At 41.5% G+C, this 26,146-nt stretch overlaps 9 non-coding genes across 9 annotated transcripts; all 9 read left to right on the forward strand.

The window, feature by feature from the left end:
* Positions 1 to 529: 529 nt before the first annotated feature.
* LOC126093406 (U6 spliceosomal RNA) lies at positions 530 to 636 on the forward strand. Its single transcript, XR_007521567.1, has one exon. It is a non-coding gene; the product is annotated as a U6 spliceosomal RNA (small nuclear RNA).
* Positions 637 to 3,404: 2,768 nt separating this feature from the next.
* Positions 3,405 to 3,511, forward strand: LOC126093407 (U6 spliceosomal RNA). The gene has a single exon (XR_007521568.1). It is a non-coding gene; the product is annotated as a U6 spliceosomal RNA (small nuclear RNA).
* Positions 3,512 to 6,279: 2,768 nt separating this feature from the next.
* On the forward strand, positions 6,280 to 6,386 carry LOC126093408 (U6 spliceosomal RNA). The gene has a single exon (XR_007521569.1). It is a non-coding gene; the product is annotated as a U6 spliceosomal RNA (small nuclear RNA).
* A 2,768-nt stretch (positions 6,387 to 9,154) lies between these two features.
* LOC126093409 (U6 spliceosomal RNA) lies at positions 9,155 to 9,261 on the forward strand. Its single transcript, XR_007521570.1, has one exon. It is a non-coding gene; the product is annotated as a U6 spliceosomal RNA (small nuclear RNA).
* A 2,742-nt stretch (positions 9,262 to 12,003) lies between these two features.
* On the forward strand, positions 12,004 to 12,110 carry LOC126093410 (U6 spliceosomal RNA). The gene has a single exon (XR_007521571.1). It is a non-coding gene; the product is annotated as a U6 spliceosomal RNA (small nuclear RNA).
* A 2,768-nt stretch (positions 12,111 to 14,878) lies between these two features.
* LOC126093485 (U6 spliceosomal RNA) lies at positions 14,879 to 14,985 on the forward strand. Its single transcript, XR_007521635.1, has one exon. It is a non-coding gene; the product is annotated as a U6 spliceosomal RNA (small nuclear RNA).
* A 2,772-nt stretch (positions 14,986 to 17,757) lies between these two features.
* On the forward strand, positions 17,758 to 17,864 carry LOC126093412 (U6 spliceosomal RNA). The gene has a single exon (XR_007521572.1). It is a non-coding gene; the product is annotated as a U6 spliceosomal RNA (small nuclear RNA).
* A 2,744-nt stretch (positions 17,865 to 20,608) lies between these two features.
* On the forward strand, positions 20,609 to 20,715 carry LOC126093413 (U6 spliceosomal RNA). Its single transcript, XR_007521573.1, has one exon. It is a non-coding gene; the product is annotated as a U6 spliceosomal RNA (small nuclear RNA).
* Positions 20,716 to 23,488: 2,773 nt separating this feature from the next.
* Positions 23,489 to 23,595, forward strand: LOC126093414 (U6 spliceosomal RNA). Its single transcript, XR_007521574.1, has one exon. It is a non-coding gene; the product is annotated as a U6 spliceosomal RNA (small nuclear RNA).
* Positions 23,596 to 26,146: the final 2,551 nt, after the last annotated feature.

The raw sequence follows: 26,146 nt of genomic DNA on the forward strand, positions 1-26,146 counted from the left end.
TATGCGACTCTGTCATTAAATCGATTAGTATCATAAGAAAGTACCACTGCAAGAGTAATGAAATTTGTGTTAGCAGTGAAGACAGTTTCGCAAAAATATTCACTTGTTTTGAGAGTCTTGAAGACCTGCTACCAGCTCCAATCAGAGTCATTTATCCCACACATTAGAGAAGTGTGCTTCATAGGTATGCCTGTAAGACACTAAATTCGGGATGTAAGAACATGGCGTCAATAGGTGCCAACACGTCTTGCTGCCGCCTAGCGGCAGCTGTGTGAAGCTGCTGCTGCTCTGGGTGGATGCTGCGAGAGCAAGCGACTCTACGATCTAAGTTTTACATCCAATACTGCCAAATAATACAGTTGACAGAGCTGCCACTTACTAATAACGACACCTCGCAGTAATTAATTGACAGATTAGCACTCGGCAGGCCTTGTGTTCCTCGCCAGAGCTGCGTAAAGCTACGTCCAAGCCGAACCATGTTTGACGCGACGCCATAACTATATATACAATTTCAGAGGGCTCCTCGAATGTACTCGCTTCGGCGGTACATATACTAAAATTGGAACGATACAGAGAAGATTAGCATGGCCCCTGCGCAAGGATGACACGCAAAATCGTGAAGCGTTCCACATTTTTTTCGCAATCTCACTCTCTCATGTCTCACATCAGCTGCTAATACCCTCAGCCACCTACACAAGTTTCGCTTCATATCTGCACCCACTTGTCACAAACTATGCTCTCCATTTACGCAGTTCTCCTCCACTCTCTTTCATTCACAACAGAACATGATAAAACTGGCGATAAACCTATCCCTTACATCACCAATGCACATCTAAAACGTCACTCTAATAACAAGTCAGCAAGCACACCAAAACCGCAACTACACTGACACAAGTACATGTCACTAGCACCCCTTCAGCTCATTGGCAAACCTGACACAAATCACAGCCAGTCTAAGCCTAAGATTAAGACTAAGCCTAGCACAGGCAAAAGCCTCTTCTCTTCCTCAGTATCACACTCAGCTGTCACAACATCTCTTCCTACTGTCTCAATCATGTCATTTCATAACACACACCTACTGCCACACACAACATTTGGAAACCTTACATCAACTTTACACAAGATAGCTGCATGTTCCAAATCTTTCTCACTCACATAGTTTCACTCAGACTACTGCTTAAATACACTCTAGCGCTCTAACATTAGCTTGCATTACCTAATATTTATTTTTCTCTAACGCCTACAAAGCTTCTGGTGCCTGTATGCCACTATCACATACTGTCTGCACACAGACCCACAACATTTATCTCTATTCATCTTCATGGCTGCAGCTGATGCCATAATTGTTTCAGCAGCATAAATAAACATGTGAAGGAAGATGTCTCTTTAATCATTAAGTGTGCAAGCTACCCCTTTACAGGAAGTTCATTTAACATTATGTTTCAAGTAACTTTCCTAGTGGCCTTGCTATCCAGCTGCAGCCCTCATAATACAGACTGCAGGTGACACCTCATCAGATTCTTAACTGAAGCACATCTGCCTGTGAAATAAGACACTGCCCGTCACCTAAAAACCAACTATTACAGCAAATCTGTGGTGAATCAGCATGTCATGTACAAATTTCGATGGTGTGACCCACAAAGTATTTTCCCACATGTCTGGCAATCAGCCACTACATATAGTTACCTAAATTAATTTCAAAAGTATCAGCCAATGAATACCACAACATTGAAGTGTTTAGAAAGCAGACCAGTATGCTAATATTAACATATAACACTGTATGTTAATATTAGCATACTGGTCTGCTTTCTAAAGACTTCAGTGTTGTGGTATTCATTAACTAACACCTTTGAAATTAATTTAGGTAACTATATGTAGTGGCTGATTGCCAGACATGTGGGAAAATACTTTGTGGGTCACACCAGTGAAATTTGTACATGACATGCTGCTTCACCACAGATTTGCTGTAATAGTTGGTTTTTAGGTGAAGGGCAGTGGCTCATTACACAGGCAGATATGCTTCAGTTAAGAATCTGGTGAGGTGTCACCTGCAGTGACAGCACTTTGAATCCCATCAATGTCATACAAGTCGATGCTGTTCATAATTGCAGCTGATGCACCTCTCATCCTGTGTCTAGGAGAAAGATTGGACAATCTCTGCATGCAATATTCATTATGTCAAATACACAGAAGCTCTACCACACAAGCAGATACAGAGCCAGTCTAGACACAAAACACTAGCAAGCTTCAAGATTTTGGAATAGACAACAACATCACAAACCAGTTTGTCTCACATGACACCAATAGCTACTCAGTTGTTAACTGCTTTCAGATACTAAATCTATCACTCTTTGTTTTGCACTAGCAATTCTTCCTGCAATAACAACATTCACCAAACTGGATTACATCTGATTGACATTTCCCAGGAACATAACTATAGCTACTAACACAATGCTAACCTGGTTTCTCCTACCACAAGTCCCCTCAATATTTTAGGCTCATTCACACATCTCCATCACAGTGTTTCACTGTTGTCAAGTAGACCTGCCCTGTGTAAACTTGGATCAACACAAATATATCACCTGGTATTGTACTGAAAACGGAACTATGTCCATCATTCCTCACACAACTCGCATTCACCCATCCATGCCCTAGTAATGACCTACACTGCTGTGTTTCAAAGTGTGCAATATGAATGCTGTTTCTAATGGTTCGTGAGGCTACTGTGTCTCTTCTTGCAGTCACAATTGTCATCTGGCGCCATTGGATGAATAGGACCATGCTTGGTGTCTGTGGAGTTACTCAATAATTTACATGGTCACAGACTGTGTCTTCTTGTGGTGTACTTGATGTGTGAGTTAAAAGTTGCCTTACATATGCGACTCTGTCATTAAATCGATTAGTATCATAAGAAAGTACCACTGCAAGAGTAATGAAATTTGTGTTAGCAGTGAAGACAGTTTCGCAAAAATATTCACTTGTTTTGAGAGTCTTGAAGACCTGCTACCAGCTCCAATCAGAGTCATTTATCCCACACATTAGAGAAGTGTGTTTCACAGGTATGCCTATAAGACACTAAATTCGGGATGTAAGAACATGGCGTCAATAGGTGCCAACACGTCTTGCTGCCGCCTAGCGGCAGCTGTGTGAAGCTGCTGCTGCTCTGGGTGGATGCTGCGAGAGCAAGCGACTCTACGATCTAAGTTTTACATCCAATACTGCCAAATAATACAGTTGACAGAGCTGCCACTTACTAATAACGACACCTCGCAGTAATTAATTGACAGATTAGCACTCGGCAGGCCTTGTGTTCCTCGCCAGAGCTGCGTAAAGCTACGTCCAAGCCGAACCATGTTTGACGCGACGCCATAACTATATATACAGTTTCTGAGGGCTCCTCGAATGTACTCGCTTCGGCGGTACATATACTAAAATTGGAACGATACAGAGAAGATTAGCATGGCCCCTGCGCAAGGATGACACGCAAAATCGTGAAGCGTTCCACATTTTTTTCGCAATCTCACTCTCTCATGTCTCACATCAGCTGCTAATACCCTCAGCCACCTACACAAGTTTCGCTTCATATCTGCACCCACTTGTCACAAACTATGCTCTCCATTTACGCAGTTCTCCTCCACTCTCTTTCATTCACAACAGAACATGATAAAACTGGCGATAAACCTATCCCTTACATCACCAATGCACATCTAAAACGTCACTCTAATAACAAGTCAGCAAGCACACCAAAACCACAACTACACTGACACAAGTACATGTCACTAGCACCCCTTCAGCTCATTGGCAAACCTGACACAAATCACAGCCAGTCTAAGCCTAAGATTAAGACTAAGCCTAGCACAGGCAAAAGCCTCTTCTCTTCCTCAGTATCACACTCAGCTGTCACAACATCTCTTCCTACTGTCTCAATCATGTCATTTCATAACACACACCTACTGCCACACACAACATTTGGAAACCTTACATCAACTTTACACAAGATAGCTGCATGTTCCAAATCTTTCTCACTCACATAGTTTCACTCAGACTACTGCTTAAATACACTCTAGCGCTCTAACATTAGCTTGCATTACCTAATATTTATTTTTCTCTAACGCCTACAAAGCTTCTGGTGCCTGTATGCCACTATCACATACTGTCTGCACACAGACCCACAACATTTATCTCTATTCATCTTCATGGCTGTAGCTGATGCCATAATTGTTTCAGCAGCATAAATAAACATGTGAAGGAAGATGTCTCTTTAATCATTAAGTGTGCAAGCTACCCCTTTACAGGAAGTTCATTTAACATTATGTTTCAAGTAACTTTCCTAGTGGCCTTGCTATCCAGCTGCAGCCCTCATAATACAGACTGCAGGTGACACCTCATCAGATTCTTAACTGAAGCACATCTGCCTGTGAAATAAGACACTGCCCGTCACCTAAAAACCAACTATTACAGCAAATCTGTGGTGAATCAGCATGTCATGTACAAATTTCGATGGTGTGACCCACAAAGTATTTTCCCACATGTCTGGCAATCAGCCACTACATATAGTTACCTAAATTAATTTCAAAAGTGTCAGCCAATGAATACCACAACATTGAAGTGTTTAGAAAGCAGACCAGTATGCTAATATTAACATATAACACTGTATGTTAATATTAGCATACTGGTCTGCTTTCTAAACACTTCAGTGTTGTGGTATTCATTAACTAACACCTTTGAAATTAATTTAGGTAACTATATGTAGTGGCTGATTGCCAGACATGTGGGAAAATACTTTGTGGGTCACACCAGTGAAATTTGTACATGACATGCTGCTTCACCACAGATTTGCTGTAATAGTTGGTTTTTAGGTGAAGGGCAGTGGCTCATTACACAGGCAGATATGCTTCAGTTAAGAATCTGGTGAGGTGTCACCTGCAGTGACAGCACTTTGAATCCCATCAATGTCATACAAGTCGATGCTGTTCATAATTGCAGCTGATGCACCTCTCATCCTGTGTCTAGGAGAAAGATTGGACAATATCTGCATGCAGTATTCATTATGTCACATACACAGAAGCTCTACCACATAAGCAGATACAGAGCCAGTCTAGACACAAAACACTAGCAAGCTTCAAGATTTTGGAATAGACAACAACATCACAAACCAGTTTGTCTCACATGACACCAATAGCTACTCAGTTGTTAACTGCTTTCAGATACTAAATCTATCACTCTTTGTTTTGCACTAGCAATTCTTCCTGCAATAACAACATTCACCAAACTGGATTACATCTGATTGACATTTCCCAGGAACATAACTATAGCTACTAACACAATGCTAACCTGGTTTCTCCTACCACAAAACCCCTCAATATTTTAGGCTCATTCACACATCTCCATCACAGTGTTTCACTGTTGTCAAGTAGACCTGCCCTGTGTAAACTTGGATCAACACAAATATATCACCTGGTATTGTACTGAAAACGGATCTATGTCCATCATTCCTCACACAACTCGCATTCACCCATCCATGCCCTAGTAATGACCTACACTGCTGTGTTTCAAAGTGTGCAATATGAATGCTGTTTTTAATGGTTCGTGAGGCTACTGTGTCTCTTGTTGCAGTCACAATTGTCTTCTGGCGCCATTGGATGAATAGGACCATGCTTGGTGCCTGTGGAGTTACTCAATAATTTACATGGTCACACACTGTGTCTTCTTGTGGTGTACTTGATGTGTGAGTTAAAAGTTGCCTTACATATGCGACTCAGTCATTAAATCGATTAGTATCATAAGAAAGTACCACTGCAAGAGTAATGAAATTTGTGTTAGCAGTGAAGACAGTTTCGCAAAAATATTCACTTGTTTTGAGAGTCTTGAAGACCTGCTACCAGCTCCAATCAGAGTCATTTATCCCACACATTAGAGAAGTGTGCTTCATAGGTATCCCTGTAAGACACTAAATTCGGGATGTAAGAACATGGCGTCAATAGGTGCCAACACGTCTTGCTGCCGCCTAGCGGCAGCTGTGTGAAGCTGCTGCTGCTCTGGGTGGATGCTGCGAGAGCAAGCGACTCAACGATCTAAGTTTTACATCCAATACTGCCAAATAATACAGTTGACAGAGCTGCCACTTACTAATAACGACACCTCGCAGTAATTAATTGACAGATTAGCACTCGGCAGGCCTTGTGTTCCTCGCCAGAGCTGCGTAAAGCTACGTCCAAGCCGAACCATGTTTGACGCGACGCCATAACTATATATACAATTTCAGAGGGCTCCTCGAATGTACTCGCTTCGGCGGTACATATACTAAAATTGGAACGATACAGAGAAGATTAGCATGGCCCCTGCGCAAGGATGACACGCAAAATCGTGAAGCGTTCCACATTTTTTTCGCAATCTCACTCTCTCATGTCTCACATCAGCGGCTAATACCCTCAGCCACCTACACAAGTTTCGCTTCATATCTGCACCCACTTGTCACAAACTATGCTCTCCATTTACGCAGTTCTCCTCCACTCTCTTTCATTCACAACAGAACATGATAAAACTGGCGATAAACCTATCCCTTACATCACCAATGCACATCTAAAACGTCACTCTAATAACAAGTCAGCAAGCACACCAAAACCACAACTACACTGACACAAGTACATGTCACTAGCACCCTTTCAGCTCATTGGCAAACCTGACACAAATCACAGCCAGTCTAAGCCTAAGATTAAGACTAAGCCTAGCACAGGCAAAAGCCTCTTCTCTTCCTCAGTATCACACTCAGCTGTCACAACATCTCTTCCTACTGTCTCAATCACGTCATTTCATAACACACACCTACTGCCACACACAACATTTGGAAACCTTACATCAACTTTACACAAGATAGCTGCATGTTCCAAATCTTTCTCACTCACATAGTTTCACTCAGACTACTGCTTAAATACACTCTAGCGCTCTAACATTAGCTTGCATTACCTAATATTTATTTTTCTCTAACGCCTACAAAGCTTCTGGTGCCTGTATGCCACTATCACATACTGTCTGCACACAGACCCACAACATTTATCTCTATTCATCTTCATGGCTGCAGCTGATGCCATAATTGTTTCAGCAGCATAAATAAACATGTGAAGGAAGATGTCTCTTTAATCATTAAGTGTGCAAGCTACCCCTTTACAGGAAGTTCATTTAACATTATGTTTCAAGTAACTTTCCTAGTGGCCTTGCTATCCAGCTGCAGCCCTCATAATACAGACTGCAGGTGACACCTCATCAGATTCTTAACTGAAGCACATCTGCCTGTGAAATAAAACACTGCCCGTCACCTAAAAACCAACTATTACAGCAAATCTGTGGTGAATCAGCATGTCATGTACAAATTTCGATGGTGTGACCCACAAAGTATTTTCCCACATGTCTGGCAATCAGCCACTACATATAGTTACCTAAATTAATTTCAAAAGTGTCAGCCAATGAATACCACAACATTGAAGTGTTTAGAAAGCAGACCAGTATGCTAATATTAACATATAACACTGTATGTTAATATTAGCATACTGGTCTGCTTTCTAAACACTTCAGTGTTGTGGTATTCATTAACTGACACCTTTGAAATTAATTTAGGTAACTATATGTAGTGGCTGATTGCCAGACATGTGGGAAAATACTTTGTGGGTCACACCAGTGAAATTTGTACATGACATGCTGCTTCACCACAGATTTGCTGTAATAGTTGGTTTTTAGGTGAAGGGCAGTGGCTCATTACACAGGCAGATATGCTTCAGTTAAGAATCTGGTGAGGTGTCACCTGCAGTGACAGCACTTTGAATCCCGTCAATGTCATACAAGTCGATGCTGTTCATAATTGTAGCTGATGCACCTCTCATCCTGTGTCTAGGAGAAAGATTGGACAATCTCTGGATGCAATATTCATTATGTCACATACACAGAAGCTCTACCACATAAGCAGATACAGAGCCAGTCTAGACACAAAACACTAGCAAGCTTCAAGATTTTGGAATAGACAACAACATCACAAACCAGTTTGTCTCACATGACACCAATAGCTACTCAGTTGTTAACTGCTTTCAGATACTAAATCTATCACTCTTTGTTTTGCACTAGCAATTCTTCCTGCAATAACAACATTCACCAAACTGGATTACATCTGATTGACATTTCCCAGGAACATAACTAAAGCTACTAACACAATGCTAACCTGGTTTCTCCTACCACAAGTCCCCTCAATATTTTAGGCTCATTCACACATCTCCATCACAGTGTTTCACTGTTGTCAAGTAGACCTGCCCTGTGTAAACTTGGATCAACACAAATATATCACCTGGTATTGTACTGAAAACGGAACTATGTCCATCATTCCTCACACAACTCGCATTCACCCATCCATGCCCTAGTAATGACCTACACTGCTGTGTTTCAAAGTGTGCAATATGAATGCTGTTTTTAATGGTTCGTGAGGCTACTGTGTCTCTTGTTGCAGTCACAATTGTCTTCTGGCGCCATTGGATGAATAGGACCATGCTTGGTGTCTGTGGAGTTACTCAATAATTTACATGGTCACAGACTGTGTCTTCTTGTAGTGTACTTGATGTGTGAGTTAAAAGTTGCCTTACATATGCGACTCTGTCTTTAAATCGATTAGTATCATAAGAAAGTACCACTGCAAGAGTAATGAAATTTGTGTTAGCAGTGAAGACAGTTTCGCAAAATTATTCACTTTTTTTGAGAGTCTTGAAGACCTGCTACCAGTTCCAATCAGAGTCATTTATCCCACACATTAGAGAAGTGTGTTTCATAGGTATGCCTGTAAGACACTAAATTCGGGATGTAAGAACATGGCGTCAATAGGTGCCAACACGTCTTGCTGCCGCCTAGCGGCAGCTGTGTGAAGCTGCTGCTGCTCTGGGTGGATGCTGCGAGAGCAAGCGACTCTACGATCTAAGTTTTACATCCAATACTGCCAAATAATACAGTTGACAGAGCTGCCACTTACTAATAACGACACCTCGCAGTAATTAATTGACAGATTAGCACTCGGCAGGCCTTGTGTTCCTCGCCAGAGCTGCGTAAAGCTACGTCCAAGCCGAACCATGTTTGACGCGACGCCATAACTATATATACAATTTCAGAGGGCTCCTCGAATGTACTCGCTTCGGCGGTACATATACTAAAATTGGAACGATACAGAGAAGATTAGCATGGCCCCTGCGCAAGGATGACACGCAAAATCGTGAAGCGTTCCACATTTTTTTCGCAATCTCACTCTCTCATGTCTCACATCAGCTGCTAATACCCTCAGCCACCTACACAAGTTTCGCTTCATATCTGCACCCACTTGTCACAAACTATGCTCTCCATTTACGCAGTTCTCCTCCACTCTCTTTCATTCACAACAGAACATGACAAAACTGGCAATAAACCTATCCCTTACATCACCAATGCACATCTAAAACGTCACTCTAATAACAAGTCAGCAAGCACACCAAAACCACAACTACACTGACACAAGTACATGTCACTAGCACCCTTTCAGCTCATTGGCAAACCTGACACAAATCACAGCCAGTCTAAGCCTAAGATTAAGACTAAGCCTAGCACAGGCAAAAGCCTCTTCTCTTCCTCAGTATCACACTCAGCTGTCACAACATCTCTTCCTACTGTCTCAATCACGTCATTTCATAACACACACCTACTGCCACACACAACATTTGGAAACCTTACATCAACTTTACACAAGATAGCTGCATGTTCCAAATCTTTCTCACTCACATAGTTTCACTCAGACTACTGCTTAAATACACTCTAGCGCTTTAACATTAGCTTGCATTACATAATATTTATTTTTCTCTAACGCCTACAAAGCTTCTGGTGCCTGTATGCCACTATCACATACTGTCTGCACACAGACCCACAACATTTATCTCTATTCATCTTCATGGCTGCAGCTGATGCCATAATTGTTTCAGCAACATAAATAAACATGGAAGGAAGATGTCTCTTTAATCATTAAGTGTGCAAGCTACCCCTTTACAGGAAGTTCATTTAACATTATGTTTCAAGTAACTTTCCTAGTGGCCTTGCTATCCAGCTGCAGCCCTCATAATACAGACTGCAGGTGACACCTCATCAGATTCTTAACTGAAGCACATCTGCCTGTGAAATAAGACACTGCCCGTCACCTAAAAACCAACTATTACAGCAAATCTGTGGTGAATCAGCATGTCATGTACAAATTTCGATGGTGTGACCCACAAAGTATTTTCCCACATGTCTGGCAATCAGCCACTACATATAGTTACCTAAATTAATTTCAAAAGTGTCAGCCAATGAATACCACAACATTGAAGTGTTTAGAAAGCAGACCAGTATGCTAATATTAACATATAACACTGTATGTTAATATTAGCATACTGGTCTGCTTTCTAAACACTTCAGTGTTGTGGTATTCATTAACTGACACGTTTGAAATTAATGTAGGTAACTATATGTAGTGGCTGATTGCCAGACATGTGGGAAAATACTTTGTAGGTCACACCAGTGAAATTTGTACATGACATGCTGCTTCACTACAGATTTGCTGTAATAGTTGGTTTTTAGGTGAAGGGCAGTGGCTCATTACACAGGCAGATATACGTCTGTTAAGAATCTGGTGAGGTGTCACCTGCAGTGACAGCACTTGGAATCCCATCAATGTCATACAAGTCGATGCTGTTCATAATTGTAGCTGATGCACCTCTCATCCTGTGTCTAGGAGAAAGATTGGACAATCTCTGGATGCAATATTCATTATGTCACATACACAGAAGCTCTACCACATAAGCAGATACAGAGCCAGTCTAGACACAAAACACTAGCAAGCTTCAAGATTTTTGAATAGACAACAACATCACAAACCAGTTTGTCTCACATGACACCAATAGCTACTCAGTTGTTAACTGCTTTCAGATACTAAATCTATCACTCTTTGTTTTGCACTAGCAATTCTTCCTGCAATAACAACATTCACCAAACTGGATTACATCTGATTGACATTTCCCAGGAACATAACTATAGCTACTAACACAATGCTAACCTGGTTTCTCTTACCACAAGTCCCCTCAATATTTTAGGCTCATTCACACATCTCCATCACAGTGTTTCACTGTTGTCAAGTAGACCTGCCCTGTGTAAACTTGGATCAACACAAATATATCACCTGGTATTGTACTGAAAACGGAACTATGTCCATCATTCCTCACACAACTCGCATTCACCCATCCATGCCCTAGTAATGACCTACACTGCTGTGTTTCAAAGTGTGCAATATGAATGCTGTTTTTAATGGTTCGTGAGGCTACTGTGCCTCTTGTTGCAGTCACAATTGTCTTCTGGCGCCATTGGATGAATAGGACCATGCTTGGTGTCTGTGGAGTTACTCAATAATTTACATGGTCACAGACTGTGTCTTCTTGTGGTGTACTTGATGTGTGAGTTAAAAGTTGCCTTACATATGCGACTCTGTCATTAAATCGATTAGTATCATAAGAAAGTACCACTGCAAGAGTTGTGTTTCGCAAAAATATTCACTTGTTTTGAGAGTCTTGAAGACCTGCTACCAGCTCCAATCAGAGTCATTTATCCCACACATTAGAGAAGTGTGTTTCATAGGTATGCCTGTAAGACACTAAATTTGGGATGTAAGAACATGGCGTCAATAGGTGCCAACACGTCTTGCTGCCGCCTAGCGGCAGCTGTGTGAAGCTGCTGCTGCTCTGGGTGGATGCTGCGAGAGCAAGCGACTCTACGATCTAAGTTTTACATCCAATACTGCCAAATAATACAATTGACAGAGCTGCCACTTACTAATAACGACACCTCGCAGTAATTAATTGACAGATTAGCACTCGGCAGGCCTTGTGTTCCTCGCCAGAGCTGCGTAAAGCTACGTCCAAGCCGAACCATGTTTGACGCGACGCCATAACTATATATACAATTTCAGAGGGCTCCTCGAATGTACTCGCTTCGGCGGTACATATACTAAAATTGGAACGATACAGAGAAGATTAGCATGGCCCCTGCGCAAGGATGACACGCAAAATCGTGAAGCGTTCCACATTTTTTTCGCAATCTCACTCTCTCATGTCTCACATCTGCTGCTAATACCCTCAGCCACCTACACAAGTTTCGCTTCATATCTGCACCCACTTGTCACAAACTATGCTCTCCATTTACGCAGTTCTCCTCCACTCACTTTCATTCACAACAGAACATGATAAAACTGGCGATAAACCTATCCCTTACATCACCAATGCACATCTAAAACGTCACTCTAATAACAAGTCAGCAAGCACACCAAAACCACAACTACACTGACACAAGTACATGTCACTAGCACCCCTTCAGCTCATTGGCAAACCTGACACAAATCACAGCCAGTCTAAGCCTAAGATTAAGACTAAGCCTAGCACAGGCAAAAGCCTCTTCTCTTCCTCAGTATCACACTCAGCTGTCACAACATCTCTTCCTACTGTCTCAATCATGTCATTTCATAACACACACCTACTGCCACACACAACATTTGGAAACCTTACATCAACTTTACACAAGATAGCTGCATGTTCCAAATCTTTCTCACTCACATAGTTTCACTCAGACTACTGCTTAAATACACACTAGCACTCTAACATTAGCTTGCATTACCTAATATTTATTTTTCTCTAACGCCTACAAAGCTTCTGGTGCCTGTATGCCACTATCACATACTGTCTGCACACAGACCCACAACATTTATCTCTATTCATCTTCATGGCTGTAGCTGATGCCATAATTGTTTCAGCAGCATAAATAAACATGTGAAGGAAGATGTCTCTTTAATCATTAAGTGTGCAAGCTACCCCTTTACAGGAAGTTCATTTAACATTATGTTTCAAGTAACTTTCCTAGTGGCCTTGCTATCCAGCTGCAGCCCCCATAATACAGACTGCAGGTGACACCTCATCAGATTCTTAACTGAAGCACATCTGCCTGTGAAATAAGACACTGCCCGTCACCTAAAAACCAACTATTACAGCAAATCTGTGGTGAATCAGCATGTCATGTACAAATTTCGATGGTGTGACCCACAAAGTATTTTCCCACATGTCTGGCAATCAGCCACTACATATAGTTACCTAAATTAATTTCAAAAGTGTCAGCCAATGAATACCACAACATTGAAGTGTTTAGAAAGCAGACCAGTATGCTAATATTAACATATAACACTGTATGTTAATATTAGCATACTGGTCTGCTTTCTAAACACTTCAGTGTTGTGGTATTCATTAACTGACACCTTTGAAATTAATTTAGGTAACTATATGTAGTGGCTGATTGCCAGACATGTGGGAAAATACTTTGTGGGTCACACCAGTGAAATTTGTACATGACATGCTGCTTCACCACAGATTTGCTGTAATAGTTGGTTTTTAGGTGAAGGGCAGTGGCTCATTACACAGGCAGATATGCTTCAGTTAAGAATCTGGTGAGGTGTCACCTGCAGTGACAGCACTTTGAATCCCATCAATGTCATACAAGTCGATGCTGTTCATAATTGCAGCTGATGCACCTCTCATCCTGTGTCTAGGAGAAAGATTGGACAATCTCTGCATGCAATATTCATTATGTCACATACACAGAAGCTCTACCACATAAGCAGATACAGAGCCAGTCTAGACACAAAACACTAGCAAGCTTCAAGATTTTGGAATAGACAACAACATCACAAACCAGTTTGTCTCACATGACACCAATAGCTACTCAGTTGTTAACTGCTTTCAGATACTAAATCTATCACTCTTTGTTTTGCACTAGCAATTCTTCCTGCAATAACAACATTCACCAAGCTGGATTACATCTGATTGACATTTCCCAGGAACATAACTATAGCTACTAACACAATGCTAACCTGGTTTCTCCTACCACAAGTCCCCTCAATATTTTAGGCTCATTCACACATCTCCATCACAGTGTTTCACTGTTGTCAAGTAGACCTGCCCTGTGTAAACTTGGATCAACACAAATATATCACCTGGTATTGTACTGAAAACGGAACTATGTCCATCATTCCTCACACAACTCGCATTCACCCATCCATGCCCTAGTAATGACCTACACTGCTGTGTTTCAAAGTGTGCAATATGAATGCTGTTTTTAATGGTTCGTGAGGCTACTGTGTCTCTTGTTGCAGTCACAATTGTCATCTGGCGCCATTGGATGAATAGGACCATGCTTGGTGTCTGTGGAGTTACTCAATAATTTACATGGTCACAGACTGTGTCTTCTTGTGGTGTACTTGATGTGTGAGTTAAAAGTTGCCTTACATATGCGACTCTGTCATTAAATCGATTAGTATCATAAGAAAGTACCACTGCAAGAGTAATGAAATTTGTGTTAGCAGTGAAGGCAGTTTCGCAAAAATATTCACTTGTTTTGAGAGTCTTGAAGACCTGCTACCAGCTCCAATCAGAGTCATTTATCCCACACATTAGAGAAGTGTGCTTCATAGGTATGCCTGTAAGACACTAAATTCGGGATGTAAGAACATGGCGTCAATAGGTGCCAACACGTCTTGCTGCCGCCTAGCGGCAGCTGTGTGAAGCTGCTGCTGCTCTGGGTGGATGCTGCGAGAGCAAGTGACTCTACGATCTAAGTTTTACATCCAATACTGCCAAATAATACAGTTGACAGAGCTGCCACTTACTAATAACGACACCTCGCAGTAATTAATTGACAGATTAGCACTCGGCAGGCCTTGTGTTCCTCGCCAGAGCTGCGTAAAGCTACGTCCAAGCCGAACCATGTTTGACGCGACGCCATAACTATATATACAATTTCAGAGGGCTCCTCGAATGTACTCGCTTCGGCGGTACATATACTAAAATTGGAACGATACAGAGAAGATTAGCATTGCCCCTGCGTAAGGATGACACGCAAAATCGTGAAGCGCTCCACATTTTTTTCGCAATCTCACTCTCTCATGTCTCACATCAGCTGCTAATACCCTCAGCCACCTACACAAGTTTCGCTTCATATCTGCACCCACTTGTCACAAACTATGCTCTCCATTTACGCAGTTCTCCTCCACTCTCTTTCATTCACAACAGAACATGATAAAACTGGCGATAAACCTATCCCTTACATCACCAATGCACATCTAAAACGTCACTCTAATAACAAGTCAGCAAGCACACCAAAACCACAACTACACTGACACAAGTACATGTCACTAGCACCCCTTCAGCTCATTGGCAAACCTGACACAAATCACAGCCAGTCTAAGCCTAAGATTAAGACTAAGCCTAGCACAGGCAAAAGCCTCTTCTCTTCCTCAGTATCACACTCAGCTGTCACAACATCTCTTCCTACTGTCTCAATCATGTCATTTCATAACACACACCTACTGCCACACACAACATTTGGAAACCTTACATCAACTTTACACAAGATAGCTGCATGTTCCAAATCTTTCTCACTCACATAGTTTCACTCAGACTACTGCTTAAATACACTCTAGCGCTCTAACATTAGCTTGCATTACCTAATATTTATTTTTCTCTAACGCCTACAAAGCTTCTGGTGCCTGTATGCCACTATCACATACTGTCTGCACACAGACCCACAACATTTATCTCTATTTATCTTCATGGCTGTAGCTGATGCCATAATTGTTTCAGCAGCATAAATAAACATGTGAAGGAAGATGTCTCTTTAATCATTAAGTGTGCAAGCTACCCCTTTACAGGAAGTTCATTTAACATTATGTTTCAAGTAACTTTCCTAGTGGCCTTGCTATCCAGCTGCAGCCCTCATAATACAGACTGCAGGTGACACCTCATCAGATTCTTAACTGAAGCACATCTGCCTGTGAAATAAGACACTGCCCGTCACCTAAAAACCAACTATTACAGCAAATCTGTGGTGAATCAGCATGTCATGTACAAATTTCGATGGTGTGACCCACAAAGTATTTTCCCACATGTCTGGCAATCAGCCACTACATATAGTTACCTAAATTAATTTCAAAAGTGTCAGCCAATGAATACCACAACATTGAAGTGTTTAGAAAGCAGACCAGTATGCTAATATTAACATATAACGCTGTATGTTAATATTAGCATACTGGTCTGCTTTCTAAAGACTTCAGTGTTGTGGTATTCATTAACTAACACCTTTGAAATTAATTTAGGTAACTATATGTAGTGGCTGATTGCCAGACATGTGGGAAAATACTTTGTGGGTCACACCAGTGAAATTTGTACATGACATGCTGCTTCACCACAGATTTGCTGTAATAGTTGGTTTGTAGGTGAAGGGCAGTGGCTCATTACACAGGCAGATATGCTTCAGTTAAGAATCTGGTGAGGTGTCACCTGCAGTGACAGCACTTTGAATCCCATCAATGTCATACAAGTCGATGCTGTTCATAATTGCAGCTGATGCACCTCTCATCCTGTGTCTAGGAGAAAGAGTGGACAATCTCTGCATGCAATATTCATTATGTCACATACACAGAAGCTCTACCACATAAGCAGATACAGAGCCAGTCTAGACACAAAACACTAGCAAGCTTCAAGATTTTGGAATAGACAACAACATCACAAACCAGTTTGTCTCACATGACACCAATAGCTACTCAGTTGTTAACTGCTTTCAGATACTAAATCTATCACTCTTTGTTTTGCACTAGCAATTCTTCCTGCAATAACAACATTCACCAAGCTGGATTACATCTGATTGACATTTGCCAGGAACATAACTATAGCTACTAACACAATACTAACCTGGTTTCTCCTACCACAAGTCCCCTCAATATTTTAGGCTCATTCACACATCTCCATCACAGTGTTTCACTGTTGTCAAGTAGACCTGCCCTGTGTAAACTTGGATCAACACAAATATATCACCTGGTATTGTACTGAAAACGGAACTATGTCCATCATTCCTCACACAACTCGCATTCACCCATCCATGCCCTAGTAATGACCTACACTGCTGTGTTTCAAAGTGTGCAATATGAATGCTGTTTTTAATTGTTCGTGAGGCTACTGTGTCTCTTCTTGCAGTCAGTCACAATTGTCTTCTGGCGCCATTGGATGAATAGGACCATGCTTGGTGTCTGTGGAGTTACTCAATAATTTACATGGTCACAGACTGTGTCTTCTTGTGGTGTACTTGATGTGTGAGTTAAAAGTTGCCTTACATATGCGACTCTGTCATCAAATCGATTAGTATCATAAGAAAGTACCACTGCAAGAGTAATGAAATTTGTGTTAGCAGTGAAGACAGTTTCGCAAAAATATTCACTTGTTTTGAGAGTCTTGAAGACCTGCTACCTGCTCCAATCAGAGTCATTTATCCCACACATTAGAGAAGTGTGTTTCATAGGTATGCCTGTAAGAAACTAAATTCGGGATGTAAGAACATGGCGTCAATAGGTGCCAACACGTCTTGCTGCCGCCTAGCGGCAGCTGTGTGAAGCTGCTGATGCTCTGGGTGGATGCTGCGAGAGCAAGCGACTCTACGATCTAAGTTTTACATCCAATACTGCCAAATAATACAGTTGACAGAACTGCCACTTACTAATAACGACACCTGGCAGTAATTAATTGACAGATTAGCACTCGGCAGGCCTTGTGTTCCTCGCCAGAGCTGCGTAAAGCTACGTCCAAGCCGAACCATGTTTGACGCGACGCCATAACCATATATACAATTTCAGAGGGCTCCTCAAATGTACTCGCTTCGGCGGTACATATACTAAAATTGGAACGATACAGAGAAGATTAGCATGGCCCCTGCGCAAGGATGACACGCAAAATCGTGAAGCGTTCCACATTTTTTTCGCAATCTCACTCTCTCATGTCTCACATCAGCTGCTAATACCCTCAGCCACCTACACAAGTTTCGCTTCATATCTGCACCCACTTGTCACAAACTATGCTCTCCATTTACGCAGTTCTCCTCCACTCTCTTTCATTCACAACAGAACATGATAAAACTGGCGATAAACCTATCCCTTACATCACCAATGCACATCTAAAACGTCACTCTTAATAACATCACAGCAAGCACACCAAAACCACAACTACACTGACACAAGTACATGTCACTAGCACCCCTTCAGCTCATTGGCAAACCTGACACAAATCACAGCCAGTCTAAGCCTAAGATTAAGACTAAGCCTAGCACAGGCAAAAGCCTCTTCTCTTCCTCAGTATCACACTCAGCTGTCACAACATCTCTTCCTACTGTCTCAATCATGTCATTTCATAACACACACCTACTGCCACACACAACATTTGGAAACCTTACATCAACTTTACACAAGATAGCTGCATGTTCCAAATCTTTCTCACTCACATAGTTTCACTCAGACTACTGCTTAAATACACTCTAGCGCTCTAACATTAGCTTGCATTACCTAATATTTATTTTTCTCTAACGCCTACAAAGCTTCTGGTGCCTGTATGCCACTATCACATACTGTCTGCACACAGACCCACAACATTTATCTCTATTCATCTTCATGGCTGTAGCTGATGCCATAATTGTTTCAGCAGCATAAATAAACATGTGAAGGAAGATGTCTCTTTAATCATTAAGTGTGCAAGCTACCCCTTTACAGGAAGTTCATTTAACATTATGTTTCAAGTAACTTTCCTAGTGGCCTTGCTATCCAGCTGCAGCCCTCATAATACAGACTGCAGGTGACACCTCATCAGATTCTTAACTGAAGCACATCTGCCTGTGAAATAAGACACTGCCCGTCACCTAAAAACCAACTATTACAGCAAATCTGTGGTGAATCAGCATGTCATGTACAAATTTCGATGGTGTGACCCACAAAGTATTTTCCCACATGTATGGCAATCAGCCACTACATATAGTTACCTAAATTAATTTCAAAAGTGTCAGTCAATGAATACCACAACATTGAAGTGTTTAGAAAGCAGACCAGTATGCTAATATTAACATATAACACTGTATGTTAATATTAGCATACTGGTCTGCTTTCTAAACACTTCAGTGTTGTGGTATTCATTAACTGACACCTTTGAAATTAATTTAGGTAACTATATGTAGTGGCTGATTGCCAGACATGTGAGAAAATACTTTGTGGGTCACACCAGTGAAATTTGTACATGACATGCTGCTTCACCACAGATTTGCTGTAATAGTTGGTTTTTAGGTGAAGGGCAGTGGCTCATTACACAGGCAGATATGCTTCAGTTAAGGATCTGGTGAGGTGTCACCTGCAGTGACAGCACTTTGAATCCCATCAATGTCATACAAGTCGATGCTGTTCATAATTGCAGCTGATGCACCTCTCATCCTGTGTCTAGGAGAAAGATTGGACAATCTCTGCATGCAATATTCATTATGTCACATACACAGAAGCTCTACCACATAAGCAGATACAGAGCCAGTCTAGACACAAAACACTAGCAAGCTTCAAGATTTTGGAATAGACAACAACATCACAAACCAGTTTGTCTCACATGACACCAATAGCTACTCAGTTGTTAACCGCTTTCAGATACTAAATCTGTCACTCTTTGTTTTGCACTAGCAATTCTTCCTGCAATAACAACATTCACCAAACTGGATTACATCTGATTGACATTTCCCAGGAACATAACTATAGCTACTAACACAATGCTAACCTGGTTTCTCCTACCACAAGTCCCCTCAATATTTTAGGCTCATTCACACATCTCCATCACAGTGTTTCACTGTTGTCAAGTAGACCTGCCCTGTGTAAACTTGGATCAACACAAATATATCACCTGGTATTGTACTGAAAACGGAACTATGTCCATCATTCCTCACACAACTCGCATTCACCCATCCATGCCCTAGTAATGACCTACACTGCTGTGTTTCAAAGTGTGCAATATGAATGCTGTTTTTAATGGTTCGTGAGGCTACTGTGTCTCTTGTTGCAGTCACAATTGTCTTCTGGCGCCATTGGATGAATAGGACCATGCTTGGTGTCTGTGGAGTTACTCAATAATTTACATGGTCACAGACTGTGTCTTCTTGTGGTGTACTTGATGTGTGAGTTAAAAGTTGCCTTACATATGCGACTCTGTCATTAAATCGATTAGTATCATAATAAAGTACCACTGCAAGAGTTGTGTTTCGCAAAAATATTCACTTGTTTTGAGAGTCTTGAAGACCTGCTACCAGCTCCAATCAGAGTCATTTATCCCACACATTAGAGAAGTGTGTTTCATAGGTATGCCTGTAAGACACTAAATTCGGGATGTAAGAACAAGGCGTCAATAGGTGCCAACACGTCTTGCTGCCGCCTAGCGGCAGCTGTGTGAAGCTGCTGATGCTCTGGGTGGATGCTGCGAGAGCAAGCGACTCTACGATCTAAGTTTTACATCCAATACTGCCAAATAATACAGTTGACAGAGCTGCCACTTACTAATAACGACACCTCGCAGTAATTAATTGACAGATTAGCACTCGGCAGGCCTTGTGTTCCTCGCCAGAGCTGCGTAAAGCTACGTCCTAGCCGAACCATGTTTGACGCGACGCCATAACGATATATACAATTTCAGAGGGCTCCTCGAATGTACTCGCTTCGGCGGTACATATACTAAAATTGGAACGATACAGAGAAGATTAGCATGGCCCCTGCGCAAGGATGACACGCAAAATCGTGAAGCGTTCCACATTTTTTTCGCAATCTCACTCTCTCATGTCTCACATCAGCTGCTAATACCCTCAGCCACCTACACAAGTTTCGCTTCATATCTGCACCCACTTGTCACAAACTATGCTCTCCATTTACGCAGTTCTCCTCCACTCTCTTTCATTCACAACAGAACATGATAAAACTGGCGATAAACCTATCCCTTACATCACCAATGCACATCTAAAACGTCACTCTTAATAACAAGTCAGCAAGCACACCAAAACCACAACTACACTGACACAAGTACATGTCACTAGCACCCCTTCAGCTCATTGGCAAACCTGACACAAATCACAGCCAGTCTAAGCCTAAGATTAAGACTAAGCCTAGCACAGGCAAAAGCCTCTTCTCTTCCTCAGTATCACACTCAGCTGTCACAACATCTCTTCCTACTGTCTCAATCATGTCATTTCATAACACACACCTACTGCCACACACAACATTTGGAAACCTTACATCAACTTTACACAAGATAGCTGCATGTTCCAAATCTTTCTCACTCACATAGTTTCACTCAGACTACTGCTTAAATACACTCTAGCGCTCTAACATTAGCTTGCATTACCTAATATTTATTTTTCTCTAACGCCTACAAAGCTTCTGGTGCCTGTATGCCACTATCACATACTGTCTGCACACAGACCCACAACATTTATCTCTATTCATCTTCATGGCTGTAGCTGATGCCATAATTGTTTCAGCAGCATAAATAAACATGTGAAGGAAGATGTCTCTTTAATCATTAAGTGTGCAATCTACCCCTTTACAGGAAGTTCATTTAACATTATGTTTCAAGTAATTTTCCTAGTGGCCTTGCTATCCAGCTGCAGCCCTCATAATACAGACTGCAGGTGACACCTCATCAGATTCTTAACTGAAGCACATCTGCCTGTGAAATAAGACACTGCCCGTCACCTAAAAACCAACTATTACAGCAAATCTGTGGTGAATCAGCATGTCATGTACAAATTTCGATGGTGTGACCCACAAAGTATTTTCCCACATGTCTGGCAATCAGCCACTACATATAGTTACCTAAATTAATTTCAAAAGTGTCAGCCAATGAATACCACAACATTGAAGTGTTTAGAAAGCAGACCAGTATGCTAATATTAACATATAACACTGTATGTTAATATTAGCATACTGGTCTGCTTTCTAAACACTTCAGTGTTGTGGTATTCATTAACTGACACCTTTGAAATTAATTTAGGTAACTATATGTAGTGGCTGATTGCCAGACATGTGGGAAAATATTTTGTGGGTCACACCAGTGAAATTTGTACATGACATGCTGCTTCACCACAGATTTGCTGTAATAGTTGGTTTTTAGGTGAAGGGCAGTGGCTCATTACACAGGCAGATATGCTTCAGTTAAGAATCTGGTGAGGTGTCACCTGCAGTGACAGCACTTTGAATCCCATCAATGTCATACAAGTCGATGCTGTTCATAATTGCAGCTGATGCACCTCTCATCCTGTGTCTAGGAGAAAGATTGGACAATCTCTGCATGCAATATTCATTATGTCACATACACAGAAGCTCTACCACATAAGCAGATACAGAGCCAGTCTAGACACAAAACACTAGCAAGCTTCAAGATTTTGGAATAGACAACAACATCACAAACCAGTTTGTCTCACATGACACCAATAGCTACTCAGTTGTTAACTGCTTTCAGATACTAAATCTATCACTCTTTGTTTTGCACTAGCAATTCTTACTGCAATAACAACATTCACCAAACTGGATTACATCTGATTGACATTTCCCAGGAACATAACTATAGCTACTAACACAATGCTAACCTGGTTTCTCCTACCACAAGTCCCCTCAATATTTTAGGCTCATTCACACATCTCCATCACAGTGTTTCACTGTTGTCAAGTAGACCTGCCCTGTGTAAACTTGGATCAACACAAATATATCACCTGGTATTGTACTGAAAACGGAACTATGTCCATCATTCCTCACACAACTCGCATTCACCCATCCATGCCCTAGTAATGACCTACACTGCTGTGTTTCAAAGTGTGCAATATGAATGCTGTTTTTAATGGTTCGTGAGGCTACTGTGTCTCTTCTTGCAGTCAGTCACAATTGTCTTCTGGCGCCATTGGATGAATAGGACCATGCTTGGTGTCTGTGGAGTTACTCAATAATTTACATGGTCACAGACTGTGTCTTCTTGTGGTGCACTTGATGTGTGAGTTAAAAGTTGCCTTACATATGCGACTCTGTCATTAAATCGATTAGTATCATAAGAAAGTACCACTGCAAGAGTAATGAAATTTGTGTTAGCAGTGAAGACAGTTTCGCAAAAATATTCACTTGTTTTGAGAGTCTTGAAGACCTGCTACCAGCTCCAATCAGAGTCATTTATCCCACACATTAGAGAAGTGTGTTTCATAGGTATGCCTGTAAGACACTAAATTCGGGATGTAAGAACAAGGCGTCAATAGGTGCCAACACGTCTTGCTGCCGCCTAGCGGCAGCTGTGTGAAGCTGCTGATGCTCTGGGTGGATGCTGCGAGAGCAAGCGACTCTACGATCTAAGTTTTACATCCAATACTGCCAAATAATACAGTTGACAGAGCTGCCACTTACTAATAACGACACCTCGCAGTAATTAATTGACAGATTAGCACTCGGCAGGCCTTGTGTTCCTCGCCAGAGCTGCGTAAAGCTACGTCCTAGCCGAACCATGTTTGACGCGACGCCATAACGATATATACAATTTCAGAGGGCTCCTCGAATGTACTCGCTTCGGCGGTACATATACTAAAATTGGAACGATACAGAGAAGATTAGCATGGCCCCTGCGCAAGGATGACACGCAAAATCGTGAAGCGTTCCACATTTTTTTCGCAATCTCACTCTCTCATGTCTCACATCAGCTGCTAATACCCTCAGCCACCTACACAAGTTTCGCTTCATATCTGCACCCACTTGTCACAAACTATGCTCTCCATTTACGCAGTTCTCCTCCACTCTCTTTCATTCACAACAAAACATGATAAAACTGGCGATAAACCTATCCCTTACATCACCAATGCACATCTAAAACGTCACTCTTAATAACAAGTCAGCAAGCACACCAAAACCACAACTACACTGACACAAGTACATGTCACTAGCACCCCTTCAGCTCATTGGCAAACCTGACACAAATCACAGCCAGTCTAAGCCTAAGATTAAGACTAAGCCTAGCACAGGCAAAAGCCTCTTCTCTTCCTCAGTATCACACTCAGCTGTCACAACATCTCTTCCTACTGTCTCAATCATGTCATTTCATAACACACACCTACTGCCACACACAACATTTGGAAACCTTACATCAACTTTACACAAGATAGCTGCATGTTCCAAATCTTTCTCACTCACATAGTTTCACTCAGACTACTGCTTAAATACACTCTAGCGCTCTAACATTAGCTTGCATTACCTAATATTTATTTTTCTCTGACGCCTACAAAGCTTCTGGTGCCTGTATGCCACTATCACATACTGTCTGCACACAGACCCACAACATTTATCTCTATTCATCTTCATGGCTGTAGCTGATGCCATAATTGTTTCAGCAGCATAAATAAACATGTGAAGGAAGATGTCTCTTTAATCATTAAGTGTGCAAGCTACCCCTTTACAGGAAGTTCATTTAACATTATGTTTCAAGTAACTTTCCTAGTGGCCTTGCTATCCAGCTGCAGCCCTCATAATACAGACTGCAGGTGACACCTCATCAGATTCTTAACTGAAGCACATCTGCCTGTGAAATAAGACACTGCCCGTCACCTAAAAACCAACTATTACAGCAAATCTGTGGTGAATCAGCATGTCATGTACAAATTTCGATGGTGTGACCCACAAAGTATTTTCCCACATGTCTGGCAATCAGCCACTACATATAGTTACCTAAATTAATTTCAAAAGTGTCAGCCAATGAATACCACAACATTGAAGTGTTTAGAAAGCAGACCAGTATGCTAATATTAACATATAACACTGTATGTTAATATTAGCATACTGGTCTGCTTTCTAAACACTTCAGTGTTGTGGTATTCATTAACTGACACCTTTGAAATTAATTTAGGTAACTATATGTAGTGGCTGATTGCCAGACATGTGAGAAAATACTTTGTGGGTCACACCAGTGAAATTTGTACATGACATGCTGCTTCACCACAGATTTGCTGTAATAGTTGGTTTTTAGGTGAAGGGCAGTGGCTCATTACACAGGCAGATATGCTTCAGTTAAGAATCTGGTGAGGTGTCACCTGCAGTGACAGCACTTTGAATCCCATCAATGTCATACAAGTCGATGCTGTTCATAATTGCAGCTGATGCACCTCTCATCCTGTGTCTAGGAGAAAGATTGGACAATCTCTGCATGCAATATTCATTATGTCACATACACAGAAGCTCTACCACATAAGCAGATACAGAGCCAGTCTAGACACAAAACACTAGCAAGCTTCAAGATTTTGGAATAGACAACAACATCACAAACCAGTTTGTCTCACATGACACCAATAGCTACTCAGTTGTTAACTGCTTTCAGATACTAAATCTATCACTCTTTGTTTTGCACTAGCAATTCTTCCTGCAATAACAACATTCACCAAACTGGATTACATCTGATTGACATTTCCCAGGAACATAACTATAGCTACTAACACAATGCTAACCTGGTTTCTCCTACCACAAGTCCCCTCAATATTTTAGGCTCATTCACACATCTCCATCACAGTGTTTCACTGTTGTCAAGTAGACCTGCACTGTGTAAACTTGGATCAACACAAATATATCACCTGGTATTGTACTGAAAACGGAACTATGTCCATCATTCCTACTACTATCTCACACAACTCGCATTCACCCATCCATGCCCTAGTAATGACCTACACTGATGAGTTTCGAAGTGTGCAATATGAATGCTGTTTTTAATGGTTCGTGAGGCTACTGTGTCTCTTCTTGCAGTCACAATTGTCTTCTGGCGCCATTGGATGAATAGGACCATGCTTGGTGTCTGTGGAGTTACTCAATAATTTACATGGTCACAGACTGTGTCTTCTTGTGGTGCACTTGATGTGTGAGTTAAAAGTTGCCTTACATATGCGACTCTGTCATTAAATCGATTAGTATCATAAGAAAGTACCACTGCAAGAGTAATGAAATTTGTGTTAGCAGTGAAGACAGTTTCGCAAAAATATTCACTTGTTTTGAGAGTCTTGAAGACCTGCTACCAGCTCCAATCAGAGTCATTTATCCCACACATTAGAGAAGTGTGTTTCATAGGTATGCCTGTAAGACACTAAATTCGGGATGTAAGAACAAGGCGTCAATAGGTGCCAACACGTCTTGCTGCCGCCTAGCGGCAGCTGTGTGAAGCTGCTGCTGCTCTGGGTGGATGCT

This window comes from Schistocerca cancellata, chromosome 7 (genome assembly GCF_023864275.1).
Source record: "Schistocerca cancellata isolate TAMUIC-IGC-003103 chromosome 7, iqSchCanc2.1, whole genome shotgun sequence".
NCBI classification, from domain to species: domain Eukaryota; kingdom Metazoa; phylum Arthropoda; class Insecta; order Orthoptera; family Acrididae; genus Schistocerca; species Schistocerca cancellata.